The 12612-nt window shown below is 49.3% G+C and overlaps 1 protein-coding gene across 1 annotated transcript in view; it reads right to left on the reverse strand.

Annotated features, from left to right (window-relative positions):
* Positions 1–11999, reverse strand: part of LOC141051029 (uncharacterized) — a 70897-nt gene extending 58898 nt beyond the window's left edge. Inside the window, exon 1 of the mRNA XM_073547824.1 lies at positions 11910–11999. The gene's annotated coding sequence lies outside the window, so the exon portion shown is untranslated. The remainder of the gene's footprint in view (positions 1–11909) is intronic.
* Between the last annotated feature and the right edge of the window lie 613 nt (positions 12000–12612).

Raw genomic sequence — 12612 nt, forward strand, 5'->3', positions numbered from 1 at the left:
CCCTATTATTACAGACCCTCTCATCCCTTGGCATCACAGACTTGGCCCTATCCTGGATCTCATCATACCTGACAGACCAGACATTCAGCGTCTCCCACTCACACACCACCTCCTCACCTCGCCCCCTATCTGTCGGAGTCCCACAAGGTTCAGTCCTAGGACCCCTGCTCTTCTCCATTTACACCTTTGGCCTGGGACAGCTCATAGAATCTCATGGCTTTCAGCATCATCTCTATGCTGATGACACACAGATCTACATCTCTGGACCAGATATCACCTCCCTACTAACCAGAGTCCCTCAATGTCTGCCCACTATTTCATCATCCTTCTTCTCCGCTAGATTTCTGAAACTTAACATGGACAAAACAGAATTCATCATCTTTCCCCCATCTCACGTGACCCCCCCCAACGAACCTATCCATTACAGTAAATGGCTGCCCACTCTCCCCAGTCCCACAAGCTCGCTGCCTCGGGGTAATCCTTGACGCTGATCTCTCCTTCAAACCACATATCCAAGCCCTTTCCACTTCCTGCCGACTTCAACTCAAAAATATTTCACGAATCCGTTCATTCAACCAAAAATCTGCAAAAACCCTAGTCCATGCCCTCATCATCTCTCGCCTTGACTACTGCAACCTCCTGCCCTGTGGCCTCCCCTCCAACACTCTCACACCCGGTACTTTCCTGCACACAACCTCCAATCCTCACAAGATCTCCTTCTCTACTCCCCTCTTATCTCCTCTTCCCACAATCGCATACAAGATTTCTCTCGCGGATCACCCCTACTCTGGAACTCTCTACCACAACATATCAGACTCTCACCTACCCTCGAAACCTTCAAAAAGAGCCTGAAGACCCACCTCTTCCGACAAGCCTATAACCTGCAGTAACCACCGATCGACCAAACCGCTGCATGACCAGCTCTACCCTCGCCTACTGTATTCTCACCCATCCCTTGTAGATTGTGAGCCTTCGCGGGCAGGGTCCTCTCTCCTCCTGTACCAGTTATGACTTGTATTGTTTAACATTATTGTACTTGTTTTTACTATGTATACCCCTCCTTACATGTAAAGCGCCATGGAATAAATGGCACTATAACAATAATAATAATAATAATGATGGGGCATATTACTACAAGTAGGGGGATCAGGATGGGAACATAACTATTGGCTATGGGACCATTCTAATTGGGCAGGTGGTGAGCATAGTAATTAAAAGATAAGGTGTGTACCTGTTACTAGTTTAAAAACACACATGTGACATGCACAATGTGAACAAGTCTGTTGGACCATGTTCACTCCACCCTGACTGAAACACAAACAAAAAGCACAGAATGACAAATGTGCAAAAATACCTTACAATAAGACATATAACAGTAGTCAGCAAGTGCTGATAAAAGGTAATAACAAACACATGGTATTTAGTCTATACGTTTTTTTGCAAAAAAATGTATACCAAGCTGCCTCACCAACGTCAAGGTAACCCGTATTGAAGCAGTCCCTATCTAATGTATTTAATACCTGAACATATGAACTGTGTCTAAATGAGCAGGATTAAGACAGGCGCTTTCTGGTATGGGCACGTGATGCAAGACAGCTCCTTATGTGCATGTCACACAAGAGAGGGGTGTGGTCTCTCAAATCATGCATAAGCATGAAAAAAACTGGATTAAAAACACACATGTGACATGCACAATGTGAACAAGTCTGTTGGACCATGTTCACTCCACCCTGACTGAAACACAAACAAAAAGCACAGAATGACAAATGTGCAAAAATACCTTGCAATAAGACATATAACAGTAGTCAGCAAGTGCTGATAAAAGGTAATAACAAACACAGGGTATTTAGTCTATACGTTTTTTTGCAAAAAAATGTATACCAAGCTGCCTCACCAACGTCAAGGTAACCCGTATTGAAGCAGTCCCTATCTAATGTATTTAATACCTGAACATATGAACTGTGTCTAAATGAGCAGGATTAAGACAGGAGCTTTCTGGTATGGGCACGTGATGATTTGAGAGACCCCACCCCTCTCTTGTGTGACATGCACATAAGGAGCTGTCTTGCATCACGTGCCCATACCAGAAAGCGCCTGTCTTAATCCTGCTCATTTAGACACAGTTCATATGTTCAGGTTTTAAATACATTAGATAGGGACTGCTTCAATACGGGTTACCTTGACGTTGGTGAGGCAGCTTGGTATACATTTTTTTGCAAAAAAACGTATAGACTAAATACCCTGTGTTTGTTATTACCTTTTATCAGCACTTGCTGACTACTGTTATACGTCTTATTGCAAGGTATTTTTGCACATTTGTCATTCTGTGCTTTTTGTTTCTGTTACTAGTTTAGCAGTTGTTTGCAATCTCAGCACCTGGACCGCCAGCGATTTTTTAATATATTTTTTGTCAAATGTGGAGCCGCAGCAAATATGTATACTTTTTCAGTTCACGGCGAAGCCTCCTGGCCTGCCATTCTTGCCAGGTGCTATCCACAAGCCAGCCAGCTTCCAAAGCCAGCCATTTCCATGCCAGGATTAAGAAGTCAGCAGCAGTCAGATACAGTAAATGTTATCACATTTGTGTGACTGTGGCTAGAGATTAGAGATATTCATACTATGAAATGTAGCAGTGCATTTCAGCAGGAAATCTGCTTGCATTCCATGCTAAAATCTATCTATCTAATATTCTGCATATTTTCCCTAAAGTTCAATCCAACTGCTGTGTCTGGAAAGGGCAGTGTGAGTGGCTCAGTTTCAGTGTGTGAGAAGCACCCATGAGCTTGAAGCCCCCCTGCTGAACAGAAGAGAAGACTGCAAAGGTAAGTTTAAAGTCAATGAATTTTTTACATATTAGATCATTAGGGTTCAGGGACAGCAAGTGCTGTACAGGGGAGAGATTTGGCAGCTGCTGATTCTCCTCCTGTGAAGGGCTTGCCCTGATGGCACTTTGTCATAAATAATTGGGTTTTAGGTTGCAGTTTAGGCACTTGGTCTCAGAAAGGTTCGTCATCACTGCTATCGGGGGTGCATTATTCTATATAGAGTCTGCGTATGGGGAGTGTTTTGTACTATATAGAATCTGCCTATGGGTAAAGTATGAAACTATATAGGGTATGCCTATGGGGAATTCATCATACTATATGGAGGCCTATGGGGAGTGCATAATACTATATTGAGGACTATATGGTGCATTATACTATATGGAGGTTATTTAGGGGGCCATCATACAGTGTGAATATTACAGTGAGGGGGCCATCATACAGTGTGGATATTACAGTGAGGGGGCCATCATACAGTGTTGGAGCTATCAAACAGTTTGGGGGATACTAAGGGGTCAGTATACTGTGTGGGTGGTACTATACAGTGAGAGTGGCATCATACTGTGTATAGTGGAGCTGTACAGGGGGAGACTCAGGACATTATTAAATGTAAAGTGGGCACTTATTGTTATAGGGGAACTCAGGTCTGCTCCTATCACCAAAATGTACATTTCAGGTTATCCCTCAACTACCCTCACTAGTCTTACCTTCTTTTGAGGTCCATGCCGTCAGACTCTACACCCCCTTCTCCATGCGAGTGGCGGTGGTATATCGTCCTCCCGGCCCCTCCCATCAGTTCCTTGATCATTTTGCCACTTGGCTTCCACATTTTCTCTCCTGTGACATCCCTACCCTCATCATGGGAGATTTCAACATCCCCATTGCTCTTCCCCTCTCACCATCTGCTACTCACCTTTTATCTCTAACCTCCTCATTTGGCCTTTCGCACCTTACTAATTCTCCAACGCATGAAGACGGAAACTCCCTCGACTTGGTCTTCTCTCAGCTTTGTGCAGTGGATGATTTTGCAAACTCCCCTCTCCCGCTCTCTGATCACAACCTTCTTTCATTCTCTATCAAGAACTGCCAGGCTGCTCAGGTCACCCCCACTGTCCAGACTTATAGAAACATACAGGCCATTAAAACCCAGAAACTTATGAAGAACTTGCAGTCTTCATTGGCCCCTATCTCCTCCCTCTCCTGATTCTGCATTGAAGCATTACAATGAAACACTTCAAAGTGCCCTGGATGAATCTGCACCCCCTATAAATAGAACACCACAACGCAGACGGCGACAACCCTGGCACACGGTGCAAACACAATTCCTGCAGCGGTGCTCCAGGTGCGCCGAACGTCTGTGGAGAAAATCCAATCTACACGAAGATTTCATCCATTTTAAGTTTATGCTTAGAACATACAACACTGCCCTTCACCTCTCCAAACAAGCCTATTTCAACACCCTCATCACCTCACTGACCAATAACCCGAAACGTCTCTTTGACACTTTTCATTCTCTACTCAATCCAAGAGTACATGCCCCAACCACAGAGCTCCGAGCTGACGATCTGGCCAATTACTTCAAAGAAAAAAATTGACCAGATTCGACAGGAAATTATCTCCCAATCACCTCATACCATGCACTGTCCTCCCTCCCCCACTGCATCTAGCTCACTCTCTGATTTTGAACCAGTCACAGAAGAAGAAGTAAGCAGGCTCCTTGCATCTTCTCGCCCAACCACTTGCACCAGTGACCCATTTCCGTCACATCTCCTCCAGTCCCTTTCCCCTGCTGTCACCCCTCACATAACTAAAATATTTAACCTCTCTCTCTCTCTTCTGGTATTTTTCCCTCCTTATTTAAGCATGCCATCATACATCCACTACTTAAAAAACCATCCCTCGACCAAAACTGTGCCGCTAACTATAGACCTGTCTCTAATCTTCCCTTCATCTCTAAACTCCTGGAACGCCTGGTCCACTCCCGTCTTATCCGCTATCTCTCAGAAAACCCTGTTCTCGACCCTCTCCAATCCGGTTTCCGCTCTTTACACTCCACTGAAACTGCCCTCACTAAAGTCTCTAATGATCTGCTAACAGCTAAATCAAATGGTCATTACTCCATGCTAATTCTCTTGGATCTCTCTGCAGCATTCGACACTGTGGATCATCAGCTCCTCCTCACTATGCTCCGTTTCATTGGCCTCAAGGACACCGTTCTCTCATGGTTCTCCTCCTATCTCTCCGACCACTCCTTTATTGTATCTTTTGCCGGTTCCTCCTCCTTTCACCTTCCCCTTACTGTTGGGGTCCCTCAAGGATCGGTTTTAGGCCCCTCCTCTTCTCCTTGTACACTGCCCCTATTGGTCAAACAATCAGTAGATTTGGTTTCCAGTACCATCTCTATGCTGATGACACCCAATTATATGCTTCTTCTCCTGACATCACGCCAGCCTTTCTAGAAAACACCGGCGATTGTCTAAACGCTGTGTCTAATATCATGTCCTCACTATATCTGAAACTGAACCTGTCAAAGACTGAACTCCTGGTGTTTCCTCCCTCTACTAATGTACCTATACCCGACATTGCCATTTCTGTATGTGGTTCCACTATTACTCCCCAGCAACAGGCCCGCTGTCTTGGGGTCATACTTGATTCCGAGCTTTCCTTTGCCCCCCACATTCGATCACTGGCTCGCTCTTGTCATCTGCACCTCAAAAACATTTCTAGAATTCGACCTTTTCTTACTTTTGACTCTGCAAAAACTCTTAATGTTTCTCTTATTCATTCTCATCTCGACTATTGTAACTCTCTTCTAATCGGTCTCCCTCTTACCAAACTCTCCCTTCCCCAATCTGTCTTGAATGCTGCAGCCAGGATCATATTCCTCACCAATCGTTACACCGATGCCTCTACCTTGTGCAAGTCATTACACTGGCTACCCATCCACTCCAGAATTCAGTATAAACTTATTACCCTCACCCACAAAGCTCTCCATGGCTCAGCACCACCCTACATCTCCTCCCTTGTTTCAGTATGCCATCCTACTCGCACCCTCCATTCTGCTGATGACCTGAGGTTAGCATCCTCGATAATCAGAACCTCCCACTCCCGTCTCCAAGACTTTACACGTGCCGCGCCAATTCTTTGGAATGCACTTCCCAGGTCAATACGATTAGTCCCCAATCCCCACAATTTTAAGCGTGCCCTGAAAACTCATTTATTCAGACTGGCCTATCGCCTCAACACATTAACCTAATCTATCCCTGTGTGGCACAGCCAAAAGTTTTACCATAACCAGGTTCCCCGCATCATGTTCCCACATGCTTTATGCATCCATTAGCCCTCTGTGTCTGTACTGTTACACACTTAACATTATGGCTGGTCCATACAATCAGGGCAACTGTTACTACCCACCTTTCGTGTCTCCCTCTTTCCTCATAGACTGTAAGCTTGCGAGCAGGGCCCTCATTCTTCTTGGTATTTGTTATAATCTACTGTATGTAATTATTGTTATGCTGTAATGTCTATTGTCTGTACAAATCCCCTCTGAAATATAAAGTGCTGCGGAATATGTCGGCGCTATAGAAATAAAATGTATTATTATTATAACTCAGGTTATTGTGACTATCAAAGAAACACACAGGACATTATTACTTTCTAGGAGGCAAAATGAGGGCACTGTTTTCTAGGGCACTTGCACACGGCATTACTATGTAGAGGGTCGCTTTATAATTTAGAGGGCACAGAGAACCCACAGTAGGTGCAGTAATATGGACATACGGCAGCGGCTCAGTATTGGGGTATCAGCAGGATGAGGAGTTTGTGCAGGTTGGGAATAGATGGTGATGGTGCTGAAAATATGAGACGTGAAATGTGTCTTTCTTTTAATCTCTGCTGGAAGAAGTTGTCATGTTGGTCTGAGCCACATGGAAAAGATGGGAAAAGTGAACTATTCCATCAGAAAGAACGTCAGCGGTAAGTCAGTATCTATAACCGTGCAGTAATCTCTTATATCTTCTGTAGGACTGGTATCTACCACTGACCATATGGCGGTAATATCCATGTTGGTCATTGTATAGAGATTATTTTCAGCAACAGCGCGGTCATCTGCTGAGGTATCTCCTACATCCACTATTAGGGTGCATCACCCAGTTGTAAGCAAGGTTACCTGGTTAGGGGCCATTCTGAACCAAAACCGTAGCTACGCCTCTGGTAGACTCATATCGTGGAAATGGGGATATGGATAAGAGTATATTTATTTACTAGTTTATATAGTCGCTATAGCTGGTATATTTGTATGACGACGCTATGTAAAGAGATGAGCAAGATCAGACAACATAGATCATTAGTTATCACATCTGCAAAATCTCACAGTGCTCCTCCAGTAAACATATATAATGAGATTTACAGACAAGATGTCCATCAGTGACAGGGCTCCGTCCCCTCCAGGCTCTTATAGCATGGGGAAGTAGCTGATGGATAACTGGTCTGTGAATAATAAAAAGGAGGAATTGTTATGGCAAATATTTAGACTTTGCTTGGATTATTATTTAGACAATTAAATCTACCGTATATACAGTATCTGTGATGATTTTGTATTTTAGTATTAGCTTTATAAGTGTTAGTCAGAAAAGCAATAACACAGGGTGTTGCATCTTATATATAGAGGTGTCTGTGTGTTAAAGCTTTCCTTTGTTCAAAAAGTATAGTTAGATAATTGGATACAGCCAGATTCAAGAACAGCAGAATCCATAATTTATGAGTTTGTTAGGCTGGTTTCACACTAGCGTTTTCTTGCGCTGTGCCTCGTGCGCATGCGCATTGCTCCCCTATCTTTTACATGGCGGGCGCATGGTATAGCGCATGTATGCGTTCATGTGCGTTTTCGTGCGCTGTTTTTTCCAGGTGTGCGCCCAGGCTCGCCAGACGCTACAGGTTGCATTTTTCTGTGCGCCCAACTGCTGCCAAAAAACTAACGCGCACGTTAGTGTAGTGAATGTGCAAAAAAACAACATTACAGTCTATGGGATCGCACGCGTGCGCTAGGACATGCGCATGCAAGCGTTTAAAATCGCATGCGTTTTTAGAGTTAACCTGGCGACAAACTAGTTCAATCGCATGCGCAAAAAAACAGCAAACGCATGCAAAACGCTTAATGCGTTCTTTGTATGCATTTGGAATGCGCATGAGGCGCAGCGCAAAAAAACCTCTAGTGTGAAAGTAGCCTTATTCACAATAAAAACACTTTCTTTCCCCAATGAGAATATCTTCTCCCTTAGGTCATGTAAAGCCACGCCCCTTTTCATATATTTGTAGTTATATTAAAAACTTGTGACTGGACAGCTGAGATCAGACTAGCCCGTACACTAACAGACACTGGTTGGGTGCCCTCGTCTCCGATCGATCGACGCCTTGATATGATCAAAACGGGCAAATTTGTGAAACCTTTTGAGTTTCTCATAAAGCTTTCTATACAGGGATCCACATCATTATGGAGGAGAAACGAGCGCGGCTCTAACTGGCGACAATGCAGGGAGACGGTGAGAGAATCGCTGACGTTTTCTACCCTCATCGTGACAGGTTCCCTTATATGAAGCCCAGAGTGACAAATACAAATGTCCTAGCGCCTGCGCCCAGTAATGGGGAATCTCCAGCACCTACCTCCACCTGCAGGGGGCGCTATCTCCGGGAATGGAGGGGTTACTGCCCCCTGTGCAGCCCAGTAATGGGGAATCTCCAGCACCTACCTCCACCTGCAGGGGGCGCTATCTCCAGGAATGGAGGGGTTACTGCCCCCTGTGCAGCCCAGTAATGGGGAATCTCCAGCACCTACCTCCACCTGCAGAGGGCGCTATCTCCGGGAATGGAGGGGTTACTGCCCCCTGTGCAGCCCAGTAATAGGGAATCTCCAGCACCTACCTCCACCTGCAGGGGGCGCTATCTCCGGGAATGGAGGGGTTACTGCCCCCTGTGTAGCCCAGTAATGGGGAATCTCCAGCACCTACCTCCACCTGCAGGGGCCGCTATCTCCGGGAATGGAGGGGTTACTGCCCCCTGTGTAGCCCAGTAATGGGGAATCTCCAGCACCTACCTCCACCTGCAGGGGCCGCTATCTCCGGGAATGGAGGGGTTACTGCCCCCTGTGTAGCCCAGTAATGGGGAATCTCCAGCACCTACCTCCACCTGCAGGGGGCGCTATCTCCGGGAATGGAGGGGTTACTGCCCTCTGTGCAGCCCAGTAATGGGGAATCTCCAGCACCTACCTCCACCTGCAGGGGGCGCTATCTCCGGGAATGGAGGGGTTACTGCCCCCTGTGTAGCCCAGTAATGGGGAATCTCCAGCACCTACCTCCACCTGCAGGGGGCGCTATCTCCGGGAATGGAGGGGTTACTGCCCCCTGTGCAGCCCAGTAATGGAGAATCTCCAGCACCTACCTCCACCTGCAGGGGGCGCTATCTCCGGGAATGGAGGGGTTACTGCCCCCTGTGCAGCCCAGTAATGGGGAATCTCCAGCACCTACCTCCACCTGCAGGGGGCGCTATCTCCGGGAATGGAGGTGTTACTGCGCCCTGTGCAGCCCAGTAATGGGGAATCTCCAGCACCTACCTCCACCTGCAGGGGGCGCTATCTCCGGGAATGGAGGGGTTACTGCCCCCTGTGCAGCTCAGTAATGGGGAATCTCCAGCACCTACCTCCACCTGCAGGGGGCGCTATCTCCGGGAATGGAGGGGTTACTGCCCCCTGTGTAGCCCAGTAATGGGGAATCTCCAGCACCTACCTCCACCTGCAGGGGGCGCTATCTCCGGGAATGGAGGGGTTACTGCCCCCTGTGCAGCCCAGTAATGGGGAATCTCCAGCACCTACCTCCACCTGCAGGGGGCGCTATCTCCGGGAATGGAGGGGTTACTGCCCCCTGTGCAGCCCAGTAATGGGGAATCTCCAGCACCTACCTCCACCTGCAGAGGGCGCTATCTCCGGGAATGGAGGGGTTACTGCCCCCTGTGCAGCCCAGTAATGGGGAATCTCCAGCACCTACCTCCACCTGCAGGGGGCGCTATCTCCGGGAATGGAGGGGTTACTGCCCCCTGTGTAGCCCAGTAATGGGGAATCTCCAGCACCTACCTCCACCTGCAGGGGCCGCTATCTCCGGGAATGGAGGGGTTACTGCCCCCTGTGTAGCCCAGTAATGGGGAATCTCCAGCACCTACCTCCACCTGCAGGGGGCGCTATCTCCGGGAATGGAGGGGTTACTGCCCCCTGTGTAGCCCAGTAATGGGGAATCTCCAGCACCTACCTCCACCTGCAGGGGGCGCTATCTCCGGGAATGGAGGGGTTACTGCCCCCTGTGCAGCCCAGTAATGGGGAATCTCCAGCACCTACCTCCACCTGCAGGGGGCGCTATCTCCGGGAATGGAGGGGTTACTGCCCCCTGTGCAGCCCAGTAATGGGGAATCTCCAGCACCTACCTCCACCTGCAGGGGGCGCTATCTCCGGGAATGGAGGTGTTACTGCGCCCTGTGCAGCCCAGTAATGGGGAATCTCCAGCACCTACCTCCACCTGCAGGGGGCGCTATCTCCGGGAATGGAGGGGTTACTGCCCCCTGTGCAGCTCAGTAATGGGGAATCTCCAGCACCTACCTCCACCTGCAGGGGGCGCTATCTCCGGGAATGGAGGGGTTACTGCCCCCTGTGCAGCCCAGTAATGGGGAATCTCCAGCACCTACCTCCACCTGCAGGGGGTGCTATCTCCGGGAATGGAGGGGTTACTGCCCCCTGTGTAGCCCAGTAATGGGGAATCTCCAGCACCTACCTCCACCTGCAGGGGGCGCTATCTCCGGGAATGGAGGGGTTACTGCCCCCTGTGCAGCCCAGTAATGGGGAATCTCCAGCACCTACCTCCACCTGCAGGGGGCGCTATCTCCGGGAATGGAGGGGTTTCTGCCCCCTGTGCAGCCCAGTAATGGGGAATCTCCAGCACCTACCTCCACCTGCAGGGGGCGCTATCTCCGGGAATGGAGGGGTTACTGCCCCTGTGCAGCCCAGTAATGGGGAATCTCCAGCACCTACCTCCACCTGCAGGGGGCGCTATCTCCGGGAATGGAGGGGTTACTGCCCCCTGTGCCCAGTAATGGGGAATCTCCAGCACCTACCTCCACCTGCAGGGGGCACTATCTCCGGGAATGGAGGGGTTACTGCCCCCCCCCCAGTAATGGGGAATCTCCAGCACCTACCTCCACCTGCAGGGGGCGCTATCTCCGGGAATGGAGGGGTTACTGCCCCTGTGCAGCCCAGTAATGGGGAATCTCCAGCACCTACCTCCACCTGCAGGGGGCGCTATCTCCGGGAATGGAGGGGTTACTGCCCCTGTGCAGCCCAGTAATGGGGAATCTCCAGCACCTACCTCCACCTGCAGGGGGCGCTATCTCCGGGAATGTAGGGGATACTGCCCCCTGTGCAGCCCAGTAATGGGGAATCTCCAGCACCTACCTCCACCTGCAAGGGGCGCTATCTCCAGGAATGGAGGGGTTACTGCCCCCTGTGCAGCCGAGTAATGGGGAATCTCCAGCACCTACCTCCACCTGCAGGGGGCGCTATCTCCGGGAATGGAGGGGTTACTGCCCCCTGTGCAGCCCAGTAATGGGGAATCTCCAGCACCTACCTCCACCTGCAGGGGCGCTATCTCCGGGAATGGAGGGGATACTGCCCCCTGTGCAGCCCAGTAATGGGGAATCTCCAGCACCTACCTCCACCTGCAGGGGGCGCTATCTCCGGGAATGGAGGGGTTACTGCCCCCTGTGCAGCCCAGTAATGGGGAATCTCCAGCACCTACCTCCACCTGCAGGGGGCGCTATCTCCGGGAATGGAGGGGTTACTGCCCCTGTGCAGCCCAGTAATGGGGAATCTCCAGCACCTACCTCCACCTGCAGGGGGCGCTATCTCCGGGAATGGAGGGGTTACTGCCCCTGTGCAGCCCAGTAATGAGGAATCTCCAGCACCTACCTCCACCTGCAGGGGGCGCTATCTCCGGGAATGGAGGGGTTACTGCCCCCTGTGCAGCCCAGTAATGGGGAATCTCCAGCACCTACCTCCACCTGCAGAGCCGCACTCCACATATATGGCTGCTCTGTGCGCACAGGACCTGGGATGAGGTCACAGGAGGGGAGGAGTCAGGGTCACATGATCAGGGGCCTCAGTATATACAGGACTGTGCTGGCTGTCCTGGTGCTGGAGGAGCGGAGTCCAGGCAGCGCACATAGGGGCCTCCAGGGGGCACGTTCCCGTAGAGCGACCACTTGCTCAGGAGACTTCACAGCATTTACAGAGAGATGTACCAGCTCCATAATCACCAGGTTTTGCCTCTTTATTGTGAGGTTTTTCAGACCCTCAGTCATGAATAGTCTTTCTTGTGGTGGCAATGTTTCAGCTCACAGACCCTTCCTCAGGCATAATATAGACAGAAAACCAGTATAATATGAGAAAGTCTACAAGGGGCTCAGCAATCGGAAAACTGTCTGACAGAGAACATTTATAGCGTGAGGTAAGGGGGAGCCAGAATCTACCGGAAAAGCAGCTGTGGGTTATATAAGAACGTAACCAAGGAACACCCAGCATGGAAATACACTGCTCAAAAAAGGGAACACTTAAAACAGTGTAACTCCAGTTCAATCACACTTCTGTGAAATCAACCTGTCCAGTTATGAAGCAACACTGATTGTGAATCAATTTCTCCTGCTGTTGTGCAAGTGTAACAGATAACAGGTAGAAATGACAGGCAATTAGGAAGATAAC

The sequence above is a fragment of the Dendrobates tinctorius genome, unplaced genomic scaffold, assembly GCF_039654945.1.
Source record: "Dendrobates tinctorius isolate UK_male_01 unplaced genomic scaffold, ASM3965494v1 ptg000155l, whole genome shotgun sequence".
Taxonomy (NCBI): Eukaryota; Metazoa; Chordata; class Amphibia; order Anura; family Dendrobatidae; genus Dendrobates; species Dendrobates tinctorius.